A 24,834-nucleotide genomic window follows, 5' to 3' on the forward strand; every position below is an offset into this window, starting at 1 on the left:
CGTGCTTCATGTGCATCCTCTAACAAGATGGTCTGCTGCCTGCTGCAAAGGCAATACCGGCTCTCTGTCGTAACCAAGAAGAGAGCATATATCCAAGCCAGCGTCTCTGCAGCATCTAAAAACTTGGTTGGGTTGAACTCTTTAAAATCTGCAAGGAACTGGCCAATCCTGCCGCAGTCTCTACCTCTCCCAGGCCCTCTGTACAGCACTGGCTTCTCATTTCATCTCTAAAACGCAGGACATCCTGTCCTCTCTCTTCTCCTATCCCCTCCCTCCCCCTACTCCCTGCTCTTCCTTTGGCCTTTCTGCAGCCTTCTCTCCTCCCTCCTTCTCTGCCTTTCCCCTGTTCTCCACTGACAAGGTTTCTTGACAAGTCTGATATATGAAAGTCTCGTCAAAACAAGTTTACCCCTGCTCTTCCAAAACCTTAAAGGACTGCATTGATTCCCTGGCTCCTGCCCTGGCTGATTTCTGCAATCACTCCTTTATCACCGGAGTCTTCCCTTCCACCCTGAAGCACTCCCTTGTTCACCCTCTTCTTAAGAAACCCTCTGCCGACCCCTCCTGCCCGGCTAACTATCTCCACATCTCCATCACTCCCTTTCTGGGTAAACTCCTGGAAAAACTGGCCATCTCCCAGCTAAATCTCCACACTTTTATTGGCTGGTTGTCTTCATGACCATCGGTCTGGCTTCAGAGCTGCCAGAAGCATGGAAACTTCTCTCCTGAACATCCGTGAAGACCTGCACTCCACCCTTGACTATAACATCCCTTGTGTCCTCATCCTGCTTGATCTCTCTTCTGCCTTTGATACTGTCAACCATGCCATCCTGCTCAACCGTCTCTGTGATAACCTGGGTATCACTGCTCAGGCTCTGACAGGGCTGACTTCTTTCCTCTCCGACTGACCCTCCCAGGTTCAACTCAGGTCCTTCCTCTCTGCTATCTTTTTCTCTACCTGTGGTGTCCCCCAGGGGTCTAACCTCTCTCCCTGGCTGTTTAAACAATACCTGGCACTCTTGGCCCACTGCATAGCTTCTCTCTGCCCCAACTTCCAGTGCAACGCGTTTGACACACAGCTCATCTTCAGGCTACCCTCGGCCTCCTCCTCTACTTCCCTCATCTCTAACTGTCTGTTTGCTATCCAGGAGTGGTGTGCCGCCAATGACCTCTGCCTTAATGCCAGTAAGACTGAGATTCTATTCATCGGCACACCCGCTCCCTCCTTTCCTGTAGCTCTCTGGCAGGCCTCTCTTGGCCCCCTTCGCTTTGGTCTGCAGTGCGGGGCCCATAACACAAATAACTCCATTCACAAATATTAAATCAATCAGGGAAGAGGAGATGCCGTTTATCCATGTATGCGTTGTCCCCGTCGCCACCACAGGGGGAAGAATTAAATCAAACTAATCCAAAATGGTAGTCTAATCTGTATCGCATCCCATGCTAGATTGACCCTTCCCCCATCAATATGAGGAGGCAATCCCTGCAAGCAGTTTTTGTTAAAATCCCCTGCCAACAGGATACCACCCCTTTTGTTATGCCCCAACCATGAGTGGAGTGTATCCAGGACAACCTCAATGAGTTCACAAGTGGATTTCCCCTGGAGGATCATATAGGCCCAGCACCAGGGTATCTAATGGGGTAAATGGAAAACCCATATTCTTCTCAAACGGCAAAAACCATGCATTAATGGATCATAAAACACGCTCCTTACCACATGGATAAGACTGGTAGTATATATAAAAGAAGGTGTAAAGCATCACACACAATATATCCAAAGGAATTGCACCTACACGAAAAATCCGTGTATTGCCTACTTTACTTCGTAAAACATGTCTTTATTTGATTATAACACTCTTAAAATGATCATATTACATAAAATTCATAATCCAACACACAAGATATAAAGCATATAAAAAGACTAAACTTCACAACACACATGACGATCCCAAAAATCGGGTAATTCAGCAAATTTTTACATTAGCTCCGTGTGGAACTCCACACTGAAGAAATTTCTTTTTTATATCGATATTATTAGTGCTTTCTCAATAACCCACCAGGACCGCTACCAGTATGTTTTTGTGTTCCCCGGTTCTATCTGAGCGTGTACACATTTTTTGCCCTTATGCATAGACCACCTTTGGGGTGTCCCCTATGTATGGGGGGGTAGCCGAACATTTTTGAAAAATCCATCTATGTGAAAAGGGGTCATTAGCCACGTTTCCTGCAAAACGAATAGGTCGGGCATTCGCAATTTGTGACTGCCTGCAGGATTTACCAGAAAGCAACAGTGACCACATGTGTTCCAGGATAGCATTGTAAAGTACACCACCTGGTAGACCCAAGGTCATTCTTCTTTATTTTGGACTTTTAGCCATCTACCCTGTATTCTAGCAGCGTTTACATAGTTTTCGGTCCCAGACAGAGTACAAGCCCATTTGTGGCATGCTACACCCCCTCTTTTTGCACACCTCTACCCCTGTATAATACCCTCTTGTCCCTCCGAGAGTTCACAGACTCAAACATAAAAACTTCCAGACCAAGCTCATTGAGAAACTTAACATTCACGCACAACCGTTCTGTTATTATTGGTGAGATAAAAGTTACCAATCTCCAATTAGTTTCAGCTTCAATCATGACTGAGGATATCGATTGCATAGAGCTCCCAAAATACTTTACTAAGTCCGGTATTAGATTTAATAGATTTAGTAACTGCGACCTATTGCAAAATGGTCTAGAAGCAGAAGGCTCTATTTCCACCATTTTTAGATGTTTCAACAGTGTCCTTTTGTGATTCCTGATTGATGGTGTAGGGAGCTGCTTGGTTGCTAGAGTATACCCTTCATTAGCGCCCACGGGGCCCAGCTGACACATCCCATCTCGTTCAAATTGACTTTTTGGCCAAACCTGTGGACCAGCATGAGGGTTAGCATTTTCCTCTGTAATTTGGTTGCCTCTGAGCAGACTTGCTGCTTTAACACAGGAAGCGGTATCCGCTGCCATGTTTTCGTCAGTGTGTTCCAAGAGGACCCTCGCACTGTGTGACACCTGGGCAGCGTCTCTGTGCTTCAACACTGATGCGTGGACCCAATTTTCCAGCGGGCCCCGCAGTGTGACTTCGCTTACGGACCCATCTGCCTATTCTTTGTTCACAATGAATTTCACATTTCCACAGGCCTTGGGACTGTTAGTCCTGGGGAGCCACCGAACAGCGCCTTTACTCTTGGAGTTCAAGTTTCTACGCCCTTGGCCCCCTGCAGAATCTGTGAATGGGTGGCATGTTTTTTTATGCTTATGCCAGCCAGGTTCTTTTGGTGCATTTAATAAGGGCTTGCTCCATGGTGATAATCTCAAGGGCCTGCTCTCTAGAATTGCCCATAACACTGATGGTTTCATGCGGATCAAACTGAGTAGCCAGATTACAAACTCAGCTTGTTTGATGCTAATGCAATATCTGCCACAAGTCCCAGCATTTGGTTTGTTTCTCTTTCCTGTCCTCTGCCAAGTTGGTATATAATAGGAACAGGGCATCAAGTATGTCAGCCAGAGAACTCAAAGCCTGGGGTTGGTGCTCAATGCTAGCTGGGGGACTTTGTTCATAGTTATTTCCAGGCAGCATGTCACTGGGTAATCGTCATACACAGAAAAATCAGTATCACTGTCCTCTGTATCCGAGGAGCCTTCCATAGTTGTAGCCAGTTTCTCTAGGTCAGGGCTCGCAGACAGATCCTCTTCAGAGTCCTTGTGTTGCTGGTCACTCCTCGCTGGTAGCGTGTTTCATTTTTGGCCCTTGCATGAATTTAGCAATGACACGTTGTTATCAATCGAACAAGAGCTATCAGAGTCCACTGGAATTGCAGCGGAATTTGAGGTATTGTCTGGATTTATGGACAGCAGAGGTGGTATAGGTGTGTTTCCGTGTCTCCCTGGGCCCGGATCAAGGTCATCTGCGGTCAATATAATAGGGCCCTTCTTGGCCACAGTCAGGGGCACTGCTTTGTTTTAAAAGAGAGCGGAAATATCCCTCTGGGACAACACCTTGTTCTTCTTTGAGTCTTTTTTACCCTTTTTTTTTCACGGCGGCAGGGAAATGCCATTTTCTTCCATTACTGGACTCTAGGCACGTTTGCCGACACTGACCCCTACACTGCGTAGGCCAAGTCTGGTAGATTTGATTCTCATCATTTTGCTCATCCGACGTGTTCTAGAAGTGTTTGGGGCCAGTTTAATAGTATCATTTTTGCAGGCACCAGGGCTTGTATAAATGTGGTCATGGTAACCCACTACCTGGTTCCCAATGTTTGTGTCACAAGACACTCATCACACACTGCAATGTGCTTCTACTGGAGGCTGAGTCTGGCGATGTTAACTCCTCCCCATTAGATCTACCGCGGGAGGCCCTATCATGAGAGCCGAGGGCACCACTGAACAGATGGCAGGGGCAATCATAAAGTGTGTCATGAATAACAATTCTTTAGGGATAACAGGCACTTACCTGCACCATCCCCACCGCGGACCACAGCAGACCACCTCTGAACCACCTCTGCTCTGCATTACGCAGGTTTGTAGAGCTTAAGAGTATTTATGTATTTATGTAATTATTTATTTATTTGTATCACGCCAGTCACCCTCAGGCATCAGGGTGTCACATAAAGACACATAAGACAACAAGTAGACTAACATGGAGACGGAAAAATATATAGCTGGTAGTGTAGTTCTGGAGTTATTTGAAGAGGAGGGTTTTTAACTTTTCCTGAAGGACAAAAGGTTGGTTTCTACTCTTAGATCTACAGGCAGACTATTCCATTTGACAGCTGCGGATATGGGAAAAGCCTTGCCCATTCCGTTAGATCTTTTGTGGGCAGCTCCTGTGATTTGGCTTCTGTGTTCAGATCTTAATGAGTGGCCTGGAATATATATGGAAATGTTTGATTTGAGGTATGCTGGGGCTTTCCCATAAAGGCATTTATGGACCAGCGTCATGGCCTTTAACAATACCGTGTCTTCCACTTTGAGCCAATGAAGTTCCCTTCTGTCATTACTAAAAAATGTGTTCAGTCTTGGGTTTCTGCTTGATAATCCTGATGGCAGTGGTTTGTATGTGTTAGATGTTTGTGGTGCACTGTTTATTTGCACTAAGCATTAGTGAGTTTCCGTAGTCCAGCCGTGGTATTATAATTGCTCTGGCTATTGTCGTACAGTTCTCTTCACTAATGTAGGGTTTTACCGCTCTTAATAGTCTAAGATGATATAGGCAGTTTTTGTGACATGCGCGGCTTGAGCATCAGTTCTCATGATCATACCCCGTGTCTTGACCTTTTCTACAACCTGTATTGGGAAGTCCTTGATGTGGAAAGATTCATATTGAGGAGTTATTTTGGCTTGCGCTTGATGCGAGCCAAAGATCATTAGCTCGGTTTTCTTGCTGTTAAGGTGGGAGGCCACTCCTCCAAAGCAGTTAACGCTGAAGAAACACTCTGGGATTCTCCTCAGCACAGCACCACAGCAGACTACCACTGCACCACCTCCATTTGTGAACAATGGAACTCCACTGGAAGTTTTGAAGAAATGAAGCAGGATATCACTGTAATGAACAGGGCTCATAAACTGTCACAGATGTTATATATGAAATACTATCACCACAACAAGCTTCCGATGCGAGCACTTCTACCACACAGTTTACCCTCGTAATCACAATAATAATTGTAAGAATGATTGTTTTTTTAAAATAACGCTTTGTATAGGACAGATTTCCGTACATTACTATTATTTCCCAATCGATCTGCAGATCAAACACAGATTACAGCAATGAGTGTTACACTTGCTGAGCCATCATACCAGTTAAATGCCCTTACAAGTTGCAGTTTGGCTCACAATGCACGCAGCTACACACAGCAAATTCATCACTCAATTTCTGAATAGCATGGCAGCTTCTAGAGATTACGCCAGAGTCCTTTGGTTCGAGACCCAGAAATACCCAGAGCTAATGAAGCGAATGAGTGTGGAGGATCTTACGTTCCCTCTGAGTTGGTCAGAGGCAGATTTGTCTATTGTGCTGCTGATGACATTGACTTCCTCAAGGATATACTGAATGGTAAACAAACTTTGCGCAGCCCATTTATAGTGGTCTAACAAATCGAGCAGGAGTCAGATGTCCTAAACCCAAGTGAAATGTCAGGACCATCATCACTTCGATCACTGCAGAAGATTCCTTAGTCCCTGTCTGAGGTCATGTCTTGCAACATTCCCAAAGGGTGTATTACACAGAATCCTGTAAGCAGTCAAATCATTGATTATACAGAGAGGAATAAGGTTATTTTAGATTCCAACAGACATGATGACATACTTTATATGATGGTGGAAGTCTTGCCGTTGTGTGATTTTCAACAAAGTTTTAATGAAGAGTTGTTGGATGCACATTATAATCTCACTGAAGTAACCGAGACTGAGGAATGTGAGACAGAGTCCGAACCACTCACTACAGTTCCTATCCGGTCAGCTTACAATTCCATTATAAGTGATCCTCCATCTAAAGAAACTAGAGTCTGTGTGTACTCACACATAGATGCCAACAAGCACACAAACACGGCTCACATTAATGAAGAAGTTGGAGAAAATAATATCTGTTATCCCCCAGAATCAAAAACAGTTGTAGCATTGGGTCATGGCCATTACAAGTCTGTTTTCAAAAAGGTAAAGGTGCACACAAAGTTGTTAAGACAAAGGTATCAAATACCATAATATAGTTGAAGGCAGATCGTTCTTTGTTCACACGTTTGTTGATTGCTTCACAGAGTTGACTGGCATTGATCTACAGGAATGCTTGAGTAATTACGAATTCTCTGCAGTACCTCTTTCAATGTTCAAATTAGATGGTGCAATGATTTTAGCTGCAAACAAAAGCAAGCTGATGAAGATACTGGAAGAGGAACAACATACAGAGGTTTCTAACAACATGACAGAGGTTATTACTGTGGACAGATTATCTGTACCAGAGCAAACATATTCAGCAGCTGTCCTTGATGGTGTTAAGTTGTGTGTCCCGAGGACGGGGCGTACCTGTATCTCCAGAAGTCTTGCGTGCCGAGGTAGCCAGGTCGTGGTAGAGGTAGACATGTAGCTGATGAAGTCTTCGCAAATGAAGAGTAGCGACGCAAAGAACCAACCCCGGACCCGTCCTGTAATACAGGATTGAACTGGGGCCGGCTCCTGACGCCACGAATGACGCTTCCCAATATTAACGTGGCGTCAGAACAGTGCAAGCACTGACTGGGAAGGTCGTAGATGTTTCTGGCAGGTACCGGCAAAGTATCCCAAGCGGCTATCCAGGATAGTGAAAGTACAAAAGTAGCCAGTACAGGTAAGCTGGGAGTCCAAGGTGCCAATGCCGGTAAGCAAAGAGTCTATGGTACAGGTACAGGTAATCAGTGAGTCCAAGGTACCAATGCAGGAGAGCCGGGGAAGCAGACCAGGACCACAGGAGACTCAGCAGGAGGTGGGCAACTCAGGCAAGGATGGAAGCAGGAGGATTCCCCAGGGAAATAGACCAGAGTACACAAGAAGACAGGTAAGGGAAGGGAAAGGGGAGCCAGACAAGGGTAGGGGCAGGAAGGACACAGCCCAGGCACAGGATCAGGACCCAAGAACCTCAGAACCAGGGAGCGAAGCGGAAGGGAACCAACCGCGTTGAGACGCGATGGGAAAACAATTCGGATCGCTTAAGTAGCGGTCCTGTGTGAAAACGAGGCTTGAACCGCACTGCAATGCGCATGCGCGAATGGATGTCGCCTCGCGAACGAGGTTTGGAACGCAAACACGTTCGAACAGCTGCGTGAACGACAACCGTGCCCCACACGGGCCAGGACAGAGCAAATCCGCCGGGGAAATGTGCCCGGGGCGGCGCGTCGTCTCCACAATCTGAGACGTGGGTACAGCCGCCAGGAACCAGCACGCCCCCCAGAGCCCCGCCGCCCAGTACAGGTAGGTGTCCTAACACTATGCTCCCCACCAGAAAGACCCGGAGCACCCGGTTTCCAGGGATTCCTACGAAAAAATTCCCGTAGTAGACGGGGGGCATGAATGTTCACACAAGGTTCCCAAGTCCGATCACAGGCAGGGTAACCCTTCCAGTCCACCAAAAATTGAAGCCTACCCCGGAAGAAACGGGAGTCACAAATCTCCTGCACCTCAAATTCCGGAGTGCCTCCCACATCAATGGCCGTGGGTCGAGAATGCGAACGACCGTACGGATCAGACCGAAACGGTTTAAAGAGAGACACATGGAAGACGGGGTGAATCCGCCAAGACTGCGGCAAATCCAACTTGAATGCCACAGAGGAGATTCGTCTGATCACCCGGAAAGGTCCCAGAAAACGGGGTGCTAATTTAGTCGGGAGATTGTGTACTGGTAGATTCTTAGAAGAGAGCCATACCATGTCCCCAACCTGGAAAGCTGGCTCACTACTCCTTCTCCTATCAGCCTGTGCCTTCATACTTTCACATGCCTTGGCGAGAGCTCCCGTGGCCTGGATCTGATTCTTCTGGATGTCAGCAACCATCTGATCCGCGGAAGGAACTGTACTGGAAGGAACAGGATGAAATGGAATCAACCTGGGATGAAGACCCGAGGAACAATAGAAAGGACTCATTCCAGTGGCTGAGTGTTTAGAATTGTTATAAGCCACCTCAGCCAGATCCAGATGTTTTGCCCAGTTGGATTGAGAAGCATTGGAAAAACAGCGTAAGTATTGCTCCAAAGTCTGATTTGTCCGCTCAGTCAGGCCATTGGATTGTGGATGATAGCCGGAACTGAGAGCACGCTGGACACCCAAGTGACGGCAAAGTTGCTTCCAAAAGGCAGAAATGAACTGAGATCCACGGTCTGAAATAATCTTCTCAGGAAGCCCATGTAAGCGATAAACAGAATGTAAAAAGGCCTGAGCCATACTACCGGCTGAAGGTACCTTCCGGAATGGAATGAAATGGGCTAGCTTAGAAAAACAATCGATGACCACCATGATGCATGTATATTCTTCCGAGGGAGGGAGGTCCACAATAAAATCGGTGGCAATAGTATGCCAAGGATATGGTGCTCTCTCGGTGGGTTGGAGAAGTCCAATAGGTTTCTTTCGTGGAATCTTGACCTGGGCACACACTGGGCAACATTCCACATATTCTCTTGTCTGCCTAGCCCATCCTGGCCACCAAAATTGGCGAGAAATCAGTTCCTGAGTGGATCGAATGCCGCGATGTCCCCCAATCTTAGAATCGTGTAATGCTTGCAGGACGGCAGTCCGAAGTACCTCAGTGGGGAGGTATAACCGATTGTGAAAGAAGAGTAGGCCACCGTTCTCCCTAATTGAAGGGTGTTGGAGAAGTAAGGAATACTTGGGATCCTTTTGAGTGTCCTGTAGGATGGTATCCAAGCATTGAGATATAACCAACAAGAAGTGTTTAGAAGGAAGTAATTGTTGAGCTCGATGATCTAGTTCAACGTTGTTCTCCAGGGAGCGAGAAAGAGCGTCAGCCTTCAAATTGCGTGACTGAGGGATGTAGGAAATCGTGAAATCAAATTGGGAAAAGAACAAGGCCCAACGAGCCAAACGAGAAGTACGACACTGTAAGGAGCGTAGATACTGTAGGTTCCGGTGATCAGTGCGTACTTCCACTGAGAATCTTCCCCCCAGAAGATGGTGACGCCATTCCTCAAATGCAACCTTTATGGCCAATAGCTCCTTTTCAATGATTGCATAATTTCTTTCGCTGGATGTTAACTTCCGGGAATAATAGGCAACAGGAACCTCCAACCCTGTCTGTGGATCGTCTTGAAGAAGGACAGCCCCAACAGCAAAATCGGAAGCATCTGCCTCCACGATGAATGGCCTGTTCTCATCAGGATGATGTAAAATCGGGGAAGTACTGTATGCCTCCTTCAGTTTCTTGAAAGCACTGGTTGCTGTTGCAGTCCATCTGAACGGAGTCTTGTTGCTGGTCAAATCTGACAAAGGCGCGGTTACTTCCGAATAGGCAGGTATGAAACGCCGGTAAAAATTGGCGAATCCTAAGAAACGCTGAAGAGATTTCAAATCGGAAGGTTGTCTCCACTCCTGAATCGCCCGTACCTTGGCAGGATCCATGTGTATTCCGGATTCACTAATAACATATCCAAGAAATTCGATACTACTCTGATGAAAGTGACATTTCTCAGCTTTGGCATATAAGTGATTGTGATGTAACCGACCAAGAACCTCCTTCACATGACGTGGATGTTCCTCTTTCTCTTTGGAGAATATCAAAATATCATCGAGATATACCCATACGGATACACCAATCAAATCCGAGAAAATGTCGTCCATTAGACGTTGAAAAACGGCTGGAGCGTTGCACAGACCAAACGGCATTACACGATACTCAAAATGCCCTGCTGGGGTCTTAAAGGCCGTTTTCCATTCGTCGCCCGGCTTGATACGTACTAAATGGTATGCCCCTCGGAGATCCAATTTAGAAAATATACGGGCATTCCGCAAAGACTCCATAATGTTGCGTATCAAGGGCAACGGATATCGATCCTTTCGTGTGATGTCGTTTAATTGCCTATAGTCCACACAAGGCCGTAAAGTGCCCTCCTTCTTTTTCACAAAGAACAAAGGGAATCCCGCAGGTGACTTAGAAGGTGTTATATAACCTTTCTGAAGACAGTCATCCAAGTATTCTTGCAGGACCTCTCTCTCGTGAGGTGATAAGGAATACAATTTGCCATGAGGAATTACTGCATCGGGTAGTAGTTCTATGGCACAATCAAAGTCTCTGTGAGGTGGCAAAGGAATGGTACCAGGTTCAGAAAATACCTCATGGTAATCGTTGTAGTCGGAGGGTACCGAAGACAAGGTACACACGTGGAACGGTCCTGATCCTTCTGTCTGAGTGGCAATAGTGGAAGATCCGGTACTAGGTCCGAAGGTGTTACACTCCCGACTACATCGATTGGAAGCGAAGGTCAGGTTACGGGAAGCCCAATCAATAATGGGGTTATGATGTAATAGCCACGGCAACCCCAGAATTATCGGGTATGAGGGTGATTTAATCACATCAAGAGAAATCAGTTCGTGGTGTTCAGCTATCTGTAACTGTAGTATTCCGGTATGTTGGCGAACCGGACCGGAGGCCAAAGGGGTTCCATCAATTACCTCCACCAGGGTAGCACGATCCTTATCAAGCAGAGGTATCCCGTTCTTCTTGGAAAATTCAAAGTCCACATAATTACCTGAGGCTCCACAATCCAGAAGACCCAATACAATCACTGATTTGCTATGCCAGGTAACCCGGATCTGAAGAGCCATAAGGGCCACCGGAGTCATGGGTGGATGGGTCGTCACAGGAATGGGAAGGACTGAAGAGATCGAAGGGCCTGTCACTGCCTTCCTCCGTTGCGACAGGCCTCTTAGTTTTCCACCTTCTTGATTGGTCGCAATGGACAAGCACTGAGAAAATGTCCGGCAGTACCACAATACAAACAAAGACGGAGACTTCTCCTGCGTCTTTTCTCAGCCTCCGATAATGGTCCTCTGAGTGCTCCTAGCTGCATTGGTTCTAAACCCATCTCCGAACTGACAGGTGCGCCTCCAGCCTGAGGAAGTGGTCGGGGAAGGAACCTCTCTAACCGACGTCTCTCACCTCTTCGTTCGGCCAGGCGATGATCAATACGTAGGACCTGCTCCTGGAGTAACGGCAGAGTCTCAGGTTCGGGTATGTAAAGTAACTCGTCCTTGTATTCTTCTCTTAGGCCGCGTCTGAACAGAGTTTTTTGCGTTACTTCGGGCCATTGAGAGTCCGTAGCCAATTGACGGAACCGACTTATATAAGTGATAATATCACTGGGTCCTTGTTTTAAATCCATCAACTGATTCTGTGCCGTAACAGCCAAATTGGGAGACTGAAATACCTCCAAAAATGCTTTCTCAAATGCCACAAAATCATTAAGAATGGGACTGTTAGCCGATACCAAGGGAGAAGCCCAAGCCAAAGCACTTCCTGTTAGATTTCCCAAGATGTAGCCAATCTTAGCCTTTTCTTGTGTGAAATGTGATGCCCGGAACAAAAAATGTATCCTGCAATGGTTGCAGAATTCTGCCACACGCCTAGGATCACCATCAAACTTCATGGGTGCGGTAGAAGCCATTGGTGTCTCCGCATGTGGAATAACAGGGGTTCCTTGCATTACCATCTGGCGGAGATTGAGATTCTCCTGACGTAATACCGCCATTTCTGCTCTTAAGGCTCTGACTTCGTCATGGATCTCCTGGGATTCCTCCATCTCCGTCTCAGAACTGGGGATAAGGCGTCTCAATCTGTTAAGTTGTGTGTCCCGAGGACGGGGCATACCTGTATCTCCAGAAGTCTTACGTGCCGAGGTAGCCAGGTCGTGGTAGAGGTAGACACGTAGCTGATGAAGTCTTCGCAAATGAAAAGTAGCGACGCAAAGAACCAACCCCGGACCCGTCCTGTAATACAGGATTGAACTGGGGCCGGCTCCTGACGCCACGAATGACGCTTCCCAATATTAACGTGGCGTCAGAACAGTGCAAGCACTGACTGGGAAGGTCGTAGATGTTTCTGGCAGGTACCGGCAAAGTATCCCAAGCGGCTATCCAGGATAGTGAAAGTACAAAAGTAGCCAGTACAGGTAAGCTGGGAGTCCAAGGTGCCAATGCCGGTAAGCAAAGAGTCTATGGTACAGGTACAGGTAAGCAGTGAGTCCAAGGTACCAATGCAGGAGAGCCGGGGAAGCAGACCAGGACCACAGGAGACTCAGCAGGAGGTGGGCAACTCAGGCAAGGATGGAAGCAGGAGGATTCCCCAGGGAAATAGACCAGAGTACACAAGAAGACAGGTAAGGGAAGGGAAAGGGGAGCCAGACAAGGGTAGGGGCAGGAAGGACACAGCCCAGGCACAGGATCAGGACCCAAGAACCTCAGAACCAGGGAGCGAAGCGGAAGGGAACCAACCGCGTTGAGACGCGATGGGAAAACAATTCGGATCGCTTAAGTAGCGGTCCTGTGTGAAAACGAGGCTTGAACCGCGCTGCAATGCGCATGCGCGAATGGATGTCGCCTCGCGAACGAGGTTTGGAACGCAAACACGTTCGAACAGCTGCGTGAACGACAACCGTGCCCCACACGGGCCAGGACAGAGCAAATCCGCCGGGGAAATGTGCCCGGGGCGGCGCGTCGTCTCCACAATCTGAGACGTGGGTACAGCCGCCAGGAACCAGCACGCCCCCCAGAGCCCCGCCGCCCAGTACAGGTAGGTGTCCTAACAGATGGAATGGCAGAATTGCAAGCACTGCTGAAACCGTCCTATGTGAAGACATGCCATGACCTTGCAATTGAGTTCAACAAGAAAATAGAACCTTATCTGCTCAAGTATGATGAAACTCATATAGTTTTTGATATCTACCTAGAAAATTCGCTCAAGAACTCAATGTGAAGGAAAAGATCAGGAAAAGCAACACCTGTTGAGTGCAAAATCACAGATTCGACAAATATTGAAAGATTTTCCATGAGAACCCTCATGTTGCATTCTAAAACTAAAGATGAGTTAAACGCTTACCTCTCAAATAAAGCAATTCTGCATGCACAGAGGATAAAAAGAAGCCTGGTAGCCAGTTGGAGAAATGAAACCAATTCATCAGATGGAAAGGATGTTGAAGACATTGAAAGCACACATGAGTAGGCAGATACAAAAATAATTGTTCACTCCCTTTATGTATCACGTCATCATGCTACTAACCTCCACATTTTTTTTACCTGATACCGATGTTTTTGTCCTTTCACTGTGGTGGTCAGGTTTTCCCCTTTGACAGCATGTTTGTCACAGGAGTTGGAAATAGTAGAAGATGTATAGATCTCAAACATGTGTGCTCCTGCTTAGGGCCTACACAAGTGCAGGCTTACAAGACTGTCATGCTCTTTCAGGGTGTGATGATACTGGGTGCTTTACGAAGAAAGGAAAACCTCTTTCTCAAAAGTTTTCAAGACTTCAGAAAAATAAATCATTTAAGCTTTGGGAAGACTTGGAGGTCTAGAAGAATTTAATAATCAAGATGAACGATTGATAGATTGATTAATTTTCCAAGTCCATTTGTGAGGAACAAATATTTCAGACATTGGTCTACTGTGCTGGTGGATATTCAGTAAAAAAGGGATGCAAAGTGAAAATATGCCACCAACTAGATCCTCACTAATACCACACACCTTAAGGACTCATTATCAGGTGAGGGAAAGGTGACGTGCAGATCAATAACACCTGAATCTCCCAGAGCCATCACAATTCGGGTAGGAGAAGGAAGATAATCAATATTCTCCTACTTTGTGTACGCTTCCATGCGCACCATAATCAATCATCCAGCTGGTATGGTGTGCTTGTGTCAAAGGACGGTGTGCTGTGCATTGCAAATGCCCAGCTCAGTCACTAAGGTGCACACAACTGTGTTAGTGTGGTGGCGACGAAGAGCTCTGTGATAACAACAATTCTGTAGATGATGAAAATGAACTCCAGGACTCAGAAGATGACCTATAAAACCTTAATTTCTCTCATCAAATGTAAATAGCTATTGTAGTTTTAATAAATAGTATATTTCAATAAGAAAGTTACAAATCATTTCAAACTTTCTAATTTAGTAAGCATGCAATTGAAGGCTTGCGATGAAATAGCCCTAATTTTGGAGGCTATGCTATATCTGGGAAACAGTAAAAGATATCAAATATTTACTGGTATTAACTTTTCTATTTCTTTGATCATGTTCAACAAAAAACCTACTTAGCAAATGTTTTCATACAACCACCCTAAAAGCAGTTACATCTCAAAAACAAAATTAGTATCCGTAACAGCGGCCATCTTGGATTAATGACATCACACAGGCCCTCTGCTACAAATTCAGACAAAATACCTGGTAGCACATGATTGTATGCTTCATTATCAATGCATCCCCAGTAGGCATACCTTCCCTTCATTCAAAACCCCACATACAAGGTTACTGTAACAGATGCCCGTCAACTACATTGCCTTTGCATAACTGACTGAGCAAGTTACTGTGATGCTTCATGTGGTTGTTGGCACACTATAGCCCCTGCTGTAGACACTGAGATAGACTAAAAAGTGACACAATGGATGTGATCCCCTTACGTTTCTGAAAGTAGCCAGAGGCCAAGAAACATACATTATCCTACTCTATTACATGGGCAGGGAAGGTATGGAAGTGGTTAATTGAATAAATAATTGGATTCCCACCTTTACCTCTGTGGCCATATCTAGATTTACATGTGTGTGTGCAAACAGCACTCCCAATCACTGCTTTGTCTGATATGCCTGAGAAAATAACCCTTCTTTCTGCTGCTATGCCTGATCAGCTGAAATGCTGACACACAGGCTAAGCATGCCGCAGGATAAACATGCCACCCTTCCAATGTTTCTTCTTGGGTACTTTATTCTTTTGTACACAGCACCTGCCTAGGAAAGGTCTAAAACACAGAAGGTGCAAACATGAAGATGCTGTATGGTTAGCCACCAACAATTCTGAGAGGTCTACTGCTCTGGTGCATTTCTCATTTCAATTTTGTGCCTACCTATGGCTAGTTCTTGGCCAATTCTTCATCAGTATCATTATTCTTTGATTAATGCATTTATGATGTCATCGTCTATGGAAGAGATTAAGTAAATAAGTGATACACTCCTGACTACTTTGGTATTAATTCTGGCTTCACTCATCAGAATTTGGATGGTTTCCTGGCGGTAAATGCACCGGGAAACCGCCCAATGCTAATAGCAACACCCCTATGCGGGCTAGCGCTATAAGCGCCAGATCCTGAGTTGCAGGGGAGGCATTGGGGCATTCTGAGCAATAGGACCGCTTGCGCTAATAGCGCAGAGGTAGTAGCACAGCAAATGGGTGGAAAGTGGCAAGATTTACCAAGATTTACCTCCAGCTCGAAGCTAGAAGTAAATCTGCAACTTTCTGTCCAAACTAGGGATTAGGCAGAGTGATAATGCAGTGGTAATAGCGTTACTGATGCTTTTTTACCGCTCCACCCAAACTGTAATGAGGCCCTAAATCTATCTTGGGGTGGTACTAAGTTGCAAGTTCATTATTCATAGGTTTCACAGCCAGATGATGAGAAGTGGGTTGAACTTCCTCTTTTGACTCACCCATTTTATGGTCTGCAGGGAAAGCTTTGATGTAATGATCTCCTACTTTAAGGGGAATGTCTTGGGACAGCTGTTGATCTCCCTGAGAGTGTCATTCTTTTCTGGATCTCTCATCCTCTCTACTTTCGGGAAAATATCTGGGTTTGCCTGGTGACGGTTTTCTCCTATAGCTTCGAAGACCAAGAATCCCAACAAGTCACCCCTTTGGATTTTAATTGGGTTGGAGGAAAAATGAAATAGTATAATGTCTAGTCTATTTTCACATGAGAGGAGAGGCAATATCTTCAAATCTTTTGTTCCTCCAGGCATAATATTCATAAGAAAGAGCCCAGCCAAGATGGCCGCGAGCCTGTGAGCTCCTACACACCAACACAAATCCAGACCATATGCAGACGTTATCCCAACTGACAGACAACATCTGAAAGCGTTATTAAGCAGCTGAATTGTCATCCTCTGCGTAGAACGAGACACTGGTCAGAAGTGGTGCCGGGATAGTAGTTTTCTGGAAGATACACCCATGCCACGTACACCAGCCGCGAGCTGGTGAAGAGAGGAGGAGGAAGCAACCAGGCGCGAAATCAAAGACTTTAAGTGCAGCCCCCTTGGACATGGGAGAGGACCGATCAAGTAACCTGCACCGGGTGGAGTGACGCAGAGGAACTAGCAACAGTCGGGGAAGAAGACACAGTGTGGCGGATCCACTGAGGAACGGTCTCCCGGGTAAGCAGCCTGCAGAGTCTGCAGAGAGGCGACCTCCAGAAGCAGGAGCAGGGCAGAGTGTCCACACATGTGCCACTTGTCGGGCGCAACGCAGAAGTGGTGAGCGGACCCGAGGAGACCATCGGACAAGAGGCTGCACGGGGCACGTAGACCATATGTGGTTGGAACATCGGAGAGTCGGGAAAGCAGTTATGTTATGTTATGTTATTATTATTTGTCAAGCTCACGTACACCCGAGGGCATCATGGTGCTATCGAGAGGGACTGAAGGGTGGAGACACCGAGGCACCACTATTTGAAAAGCTTCTGCCGAAATGTGAGATAATTGATCGTCTCAAGCAGGGAAAGAGGCAGATTGTTCCACCCATTAGCAGCCGCTACCAAGAATGAGCGACCGCCTTTGCGGGCGAGCCTAAAGTGGGGTACTATCACCTGACAAGGCTCTTGAGAACAGAAGGCAGGAGTAGGCAGGTAACGGGGGAATTTGGCTTGCAGGTATTCAGCTCCAGTGCCATAGAAGGCCCTGTGCACCAAGCACATGGATTTGAACATAATCCGCTGAGCCACGGGAAGCCAATGCAGTTGACGTAGTAGAGGGGTCATGTGGGCACCCAATGGAGGGTGGATGATAGATATGGCCGCAGCATTCTGAAGTAGTTGCAGCCGTCCCGTCATGTAGGCAGGTTGAGAACCTTTCAGATGATCCAGAGTTTAAAATGACTAGATTTTCATACCGCACTGACCTGTTCATCAATGGTCAGTGTAGCCGAGATCCTTACACTAAGATTACGCACGGGTGGTACAGGTGTGGGACGAGAACCAAGGGAAATGGGCCAGAAATCAGTAGTCCAGAATAATTGCGGACTGGGGGTGCCCACAATAAGAACCTCAGTTTTACTTCTGTTTAGTTTCAACCAATTCTGTGACATCCATATTCCTAGTTCCTCAAGGCAGTGTCTGAGACGAGATGCCGTTTCAGATTTAGTTAGATCAAGACGGACCAAGATCTGGGTATCGTCCGCGAATGAGTAGAAGTGGAACCCCCTCCCACATAGATCGGAACGGCTATCCAGCAAATAGCACACCAACTCGGTGTCCAGACAAGGACACCGCTGCCAGAGGGCTTCAGGGCAGAGACAGCAACAGACAGCGCTCTGAGAGAGGGGAGCTGATTGGGGAGGATCATTGCATTATAGGTCAACCCGGATAAAGGGCGACCTGGGTAACCGCTGTGTGGGCCCGCACTGGTGTGGTGGGGGCGGCAAAGCCCAGTGGCCCTTACCCTGGGGCCTGCATTAATGACTGTGGCACCCATGAATAACACCCAAATAAGGCACCTACTGTACCTGCAGAAAAGGAAGAGTGGGAAGCTGCTTCCCACTGAGGAGGCCACAGGCTCCTGCACTGGCAGACCAAGGAGAAGGATACGGTAATCAGGAGGAACTGATGTATGACCCCATGGCTGGGTGAATGCAGACCATACCCGGGAAACTAGCTGGGACCACTCGCATCGATGACCCTTGGTTTGACACAATGCACAGTGTCTACGTGTTAGGGAGAATTCTCCAGAAAGGCTAATTTCCCTTACCTACTGAGTCCCTAAGCAGCTTTGCTGGATTTCTAAGGTTTATGTTTTTCACCTAGTAAGAGTGTGAGCCTTTTTTCCCACTCTTGCATGAGTTTTTGCTGTGTGTGTTTACATTTCTGTGTTCATAGACTGTAGAGCCTCACCTACTCCACAGGCATCATTTTATTACTGTGTGTTACACAGCACCTTCAGTGCAGTGACGCAGGGTTGTCTTTTAGACTTCCCAACTCAGACTACATTTTTTGGGACTGACTGCTGTCTACCAGAACCCAGAACACATAAAGGTGCCATTAACTTTATTAGCCTATGTAAAACCACAGACCAGGTACAAACCGTCTTACATGGAGTACTGGAAAGGGTTAATAATTATCCCTTTTTGTCTGTTTCTCTTGGAGCATTGTTTTGCTCCCTTTTCATCAAGACTTGGCTGGTGGCAGTGGTAACTATCCTATTTTTCCAACCGCAATTATCTTAAATAACCTTGGTGTTGTTTTAGGCTATCTTGGTCATCTCGAACTTAAATCCGCTAGACCATATATGTTTTATTACAGTTCCGGCTGGGTTTATTCACCATTTCTTTTTGTAAAAGTCTTTCTCGTGTTTTACTCTGCGCGCCAAACCAGGTTTGATTCCTTTGGTCACTGTCTTTTCGTGGGCTTCTACGCAGAAGCCCTCCTTAGGTGCCTGTATGTCTAGGTGGGGACAGGATGTGAGGGAGGGGTTTTGGGCTTCCTGCACAGGGTCTCCTTGGAGACCCATGTCACACTCTGAAATGATTGGCTGTGGTGACTGTACCGACGGAACAGCCACCCTGCTTTGTGATTGACAGCCAGGCTGTGTGAATGGGGCAAAACTGCATGAAAAGCAGTTCTCTGGGTCTGGAAAGGCAGAGTCGCCACTGGAACGAAAGAACCAATGAGGAGCTGATAGAAGAGGACCCCTACCACGACTGAAACGCCTGGTGAAGCCCTGCTGCAGGTCCGAATCCTCGAACTCCAACGACAGAGAAGATCCTCCAGGAATCTTCTTCCCCTGAGCAGGTGGGACCAACCAGTTCACCCAAACTGCAAGCCAGGACTCCCTCCTCTGGTGGAATTCACTGTACAGAGCTACAGTGGGCCGGATAGCCAGGAAGGTCAGACCATGCTTGGGTTTTAAGGAGCACACCTTTTACTTGATGCTTTGCTCTGCTGCTGGTTTCTTCCCTGGCTAGTACAGAACCCGCCAGTCTTCCTACTTCATGTCAGTCCGACAGTCACTTCAGGAACCGTGAGCCTGCAGGAACTACCAGGAACGTCCGTCTCAGCTACAGCTTCTTCTCCATTTAAAGGTACTGTGCAAATCCGGTTGTGCATTTTGTTCAGCCGCAGTGAAGTTGTGTGAAACCTTTCGTCAATCTGAGGGCTTGTCCTTCTCTTCTCTTTAAACTAACTTTTCTGCTGACCAACTTCGTCCGGAACTCTTGGCAAAGACTTAACCGCAAACTAGCCTGAACTGAGTGATCTTGAGCAAATGATTGTGTCCTATTGACTTTGGCCCTAAGCCTATTTGATTTGGTTCCATCACTGTAGTTCCTCTTTCTAGATTGCCCTGCTTACTTGCCTGTTGGTGCTGCTCAATTGTATCCTCATTTTATTTTTCCCTCCTTCTTTAAATTGCTGGAGTGCCATTTTGCTCACACTTCATTTTGAGTTTAAACTTGTCCAGAATCTATTGGGAGTGGTGTAGTGTATTGGTAAAGTGATTTTTCAACTGCTTTACTTTAGTGAAATGTTATACAACTGATGTGTAAATAAATGTATATTCTTTTACTCAGAAACATTGAGTCAGTGTTTGTTTGAATCATAGTAATTGCTGTCCTTTGTGTAACTATTTGATACTGCTCACTTACTCTTGAGATACGTCTGGCTGCTCAGCCATCGCTACCACTTTTACTGTGTAGTACAGGCTTGTACCAAAGGTGAATTTGTACTGTCAAGTGTAGTCATAATTGTGTGTGGTGTTCCCAAAGGGTACTGCATAAAATTCTGTCTAACACTGGTGTACAGTGGTGAGGATCAAGTATAGTAATTACACTTAGAGTGCTGCTATTACCTTGGATCAACTGACCACAAGGCTAACATCACTCAAAATCAATATTAATTATGTCTGATATGGAAAGCTACAGTCAGGAGACCCTCCTTAGTTACACTGTGGATTATTTACAAAATCTGTGTAGAGAAAGGAATATATCTGTTAAAGGCAAAAAGTCTGAATTGATTGAAAGATTGCTAGAGAACAAAGTCTGGAGGGTGGGTCTGAGATACCTGACCCCTCAGCAAATGTGGAAAATAATGAGGATGATAATGTGTCTATTATTGATGAGTTGGAGGAAGAAGATGTGTCTCCTAATTTATGCCTCACTGCTCCCTTGTCTGCTCAGCAACCTCAACCTGTGTCCACTGGGACCCCACTAGGTCCTACACTCAGTCCTGAATGCATTGCTCTAGAAAAGATGAGGCTTGAACTGGAATTCAAACGTTTAAATGCTCAAACTGAACAAAAACACCAAGAACTTAAGCTCAGAGAAATGGAGTTGAATCATGAACTAGAAATGAAACTGTTATCTCTTGAAAATGCTTCTCTCCCAGAGTCTTCTAGGTCTTCCAGTCCTAAAAGACCCCGTATGCCTAAAAACATTGTGGGTATGTATGAGGTTAAGCTTGATATTTTGGATTGGTTGGCAAAGATTGAATATAAACATGGTATTCAAGGTCTTACCGGGAATCAGTTGCTTCCCTGGCTCTTCTCTGGGCTACCCACTGTTGCATCTGACGCTGTGATGGAATTTGTTTGAGGTGGATAGGATGGATTATGAGTGTGTGAAGCTACCTTTAATTGATAGATTTGGGAAGACCCCTTCCCAGTACCTTAAGAGGTTTAGGACCCTCAAAAAGCATGATGGTACCCCTTGAGATACCTGGGTATGTGAATGTTTGAAAAACTTAGATGGTTGGGTTAAGGGTTACAGAGTGAACACTTATGAAGGTATGAGAAATCTTGTTGTGTTGCAGTCAATTTATGATGCCTGCCCTCCTGAGCTCAGGCAGCACTTGGCCGATTCTAAGGAGATAGATCCAAAAAAGTTAGCTACGGCTGCTGACTTGTGGGTTGCCAACAGGGCTACTCACAAAGATTCTGTGGCAACTCAGAAGAAGGATGAGGGAAAGCAGCCAAAGAAAGATAACAAGGAGAATTCTAATACCTCCAATCCAAAAGAGGGCCACAAACAGCAACATAAGGGTAAACCACAGGGAAAACCGAACCAGGCTAGTGCACCATCTGGACCCACACCAGATGAAGGTCAGAACAAACCCCCATTCATCAAGACATTTGGGAAATGTTATGTTTGTGGGTCAACTGACCATGTGAAAGGGGATCCCATATTTAAGGGTAAACCTTCAGGGATCCACGCTGTCTCCTTAGCCTTCTCCCCAGAGGAAGAAGTACCTATGGCAATTGGAAACTTGCACCTACTGGCTGATGAACCCATGAGAGTCTCAGCTAGTGTTTCTTTAGTGTCCCTGGGCTTGTGGGAACAACAGAATTTAAATGTCTACAATTCCATCCCAGATAATACTAAAGAGTAATATAAAGATAGTGTTCTTGTGAAAGGTCAGGAGACTCCTGCCATCAGAGACACTGGAGCCAGCATAAATGTGGTGGATGAATCATTTTTCAAGGTGGAGGATGTTGCTAAGGCACCAAAATGCCTCACCAAGTTAGCTGGAGGCCCTGTACAAATGCTTCCCCAGTTACCAGCTCACATCCAGTGTAATTATATGACTGTCAAAATACCTGTTAGTGTGCAGAGTGAAGTGCCTGGGAGACTTCTGTTGGGTAATGACCTGAAAACCCTTGGAGTTGTGACAAGTAACCCCAGGCCTCCCAGTAAAAGGAGACAGGAGCTCACTAGGCCTGCAAGGGGGAGGTCTTTAAGGGGATCTCCAGAGGAGCTGATAGAGGAAACTATCACTCCCACTCCACAGGAGTTGCTCACTGCCATTTCTAAAAAGACAGAGGCAAAGGGGAAACCAAAGGCCTCAAGAAAAATGTCAGACAGCACCCCTGTGCTACCAACAAGGACATCCCCAAGATTGTCCAAGATCACACCTGTGATCCCTCGACCTGCTGAGGCAGAGTGTGAGGTGCAACCTTGTGGGGTTGAGCCAGTTTCTGAAGAATCAGATCTGGAAGAAGACATTGTTTTGGTTGGAGATCTTCACCCTGTTGACCATCCTGAGCTGCAGTCTTTACTGGCAGAAGGTGGACCTAACAGGGCAGACTTCAGCAGAGGACAAAGAGAGTGTCCTACTCTTGAAGGTCTTCGACAACAGGCTGCTAACCGACTTGATGGGAAAGAAGTTGGAAAGCAGAGGTTAAGCTGGGAAGATGGCCTCTTCTACAGTGAACCGACTGAGACTATCCCTGGGGACTGCAAAAGAATTGTAGTGCCCCTTGCCAACAGACTCCAGTTCCTACAGTTGGCCCATGAGATACCTTTGTCTGGTCATTTGAGTTTCAAAAAGACCATGGAAAGACTCTCCTTATACTTCTATTGGTCTAAGATGGGTTCAGTAGTTGACAAATTCTGTAGGAGCTGCCACACTTGCAACCCTCTGGCAAGAATGGAGTCGAGAATGTGGCACCCCTGGTGCCTCTCCCAGTGATGGGAGTTCCTTTTGAGAGGGTTGGCATCGACATTGTTGGACCTCTTGACCCTCCCACATCTTCAGGGAACAGGTTTATCCTGGTTGTAGTAGACCATGCTACAAGATACCCAGAAGCCATACCTATGAGAACTGTTATGGCTCAGGCTGTGGCCAAGGCTCTACTTGGTATTTGTATCAGAGTAGGGTTTCCTAAGGAAGTGATATCCGACAGGGGATCCCATTTTATGTCCCACTACATGCAAGCCATGTGGAAAAATTGTGGTGTCACCTACACGTTCTCTACAGCCTATCATCCACAGACAAATGGACTGGTAGGGAGGTTTAATCATACTATGAAGAGCATGAAAGGTGCTTTAGAGGAACCCCTTAAAAGAAAGTGGGACCTTCTACTGCCATGCCTTCTCTTTGCTTATAGAGAAGTCCCTCAGGAGGGAGTTGGATACAGTCTATTTGAACTTCTCTATGGCCATCCAGTCAGAGGTCCATTGGCCCAGATTAAGGAGGGGTTGGAGAGTGCTCCTTCCCCCAAGCCAGTCAGAGTGACTGACTATGTGATAGGTATCCAGAGGAGAATGTCACACATGATGGCAGAAGACAGTGATAACTTAAAAGCAGGTCAGGCTCTGGTCAAACATTGGCATGACCAGAAGGCCAGCATCGTTGAGTTTACTCAAGACCAGCTTGTATTAGTCATGGTGCCTACAAGGCAGAGGGCCTTTGCAGGACAAATGGATAGGACCCTTCAAGGTTGTGGGCAAACTTGGAGAGGTGAACTATTTGGTGAACTTAGGCAGACCTAAGGAGCCTCCCAGAGTCTTTCACACCAACCGTTTAAAGGCATATCTCTCAAGACCAGAAGTGGGAGCTTTGCTTCTAGCTTCAGCTCAAGAGGAGGAGGAGAGTGAACCTCTACCTGACCTTCTCAGGGGCCAATCTTTGTATGATAAAATAGAAGAAGTTAATCTCTCTTCTCAGCTGACATCTGAGCAACAGGAGGATTGCAAAGTTCTGTTAAATCAGTTTGCCTCCCTGTTTTCACTTTCACCATGCTTGGCCCCTCGGGGCCAGCATGATATTCTCACTGCTGACTGTCTACCTGTAAAAAGCAGGGTTACAGAATGTCAGAACATGTAAGATCCCACATCAAAGGAGAGGTCAACAAAATGCTTGATCTTGGGGTTATAGACCCCTCTACAAGTCCATGGTCTTGTCCAGTTGTTCTAGTACCAAAAGCAGGATCCTAGGAGTTGAGATTCTGTGTGGACTATAGAGCTCTAAGTGCAGTCACTAAGAATGATGCCCATCCTTTGCCAAGGACAGATGAACTAGTGGATAGATTTGGTTCAGCCAAAGTACCTCAGTACATTTGACCTAATGTCATGCTATTGGCAAATAGCACTGACAGTCCATGCCAAGCAGAAGACTGCATTTTCAACCCCAGCAGGCCTCTACCAGTTTAAGGTTATGCCTTTTGGACTAAAGAATGCATGTGCAACATACATTCCAAAGGATGGTCAATAAAGTTCTGAATGGGATGGAGGACTTCTGCATGGCATACTTGGATGACATCGCAGTGTTCAGCCCTACATGGAAATAACATATTGATCGGTTA

This window comes from Ambystoma mexicanum, chromosome 2q (assembly GCF_040938575.1).
Source record: "Ambystoma mexicanum isolate Mex_15411 chromosome 2q, UKY_AmexF1_1, whole genome shotgun sequence".
In the NCBI taxonomy this organism is placed as follows: Eukaryota; Metazoa; Chordata; class Amphibia; order Caudata; family Ambystomatidae; genus Ambystoma; species Ambystoma mexicanum.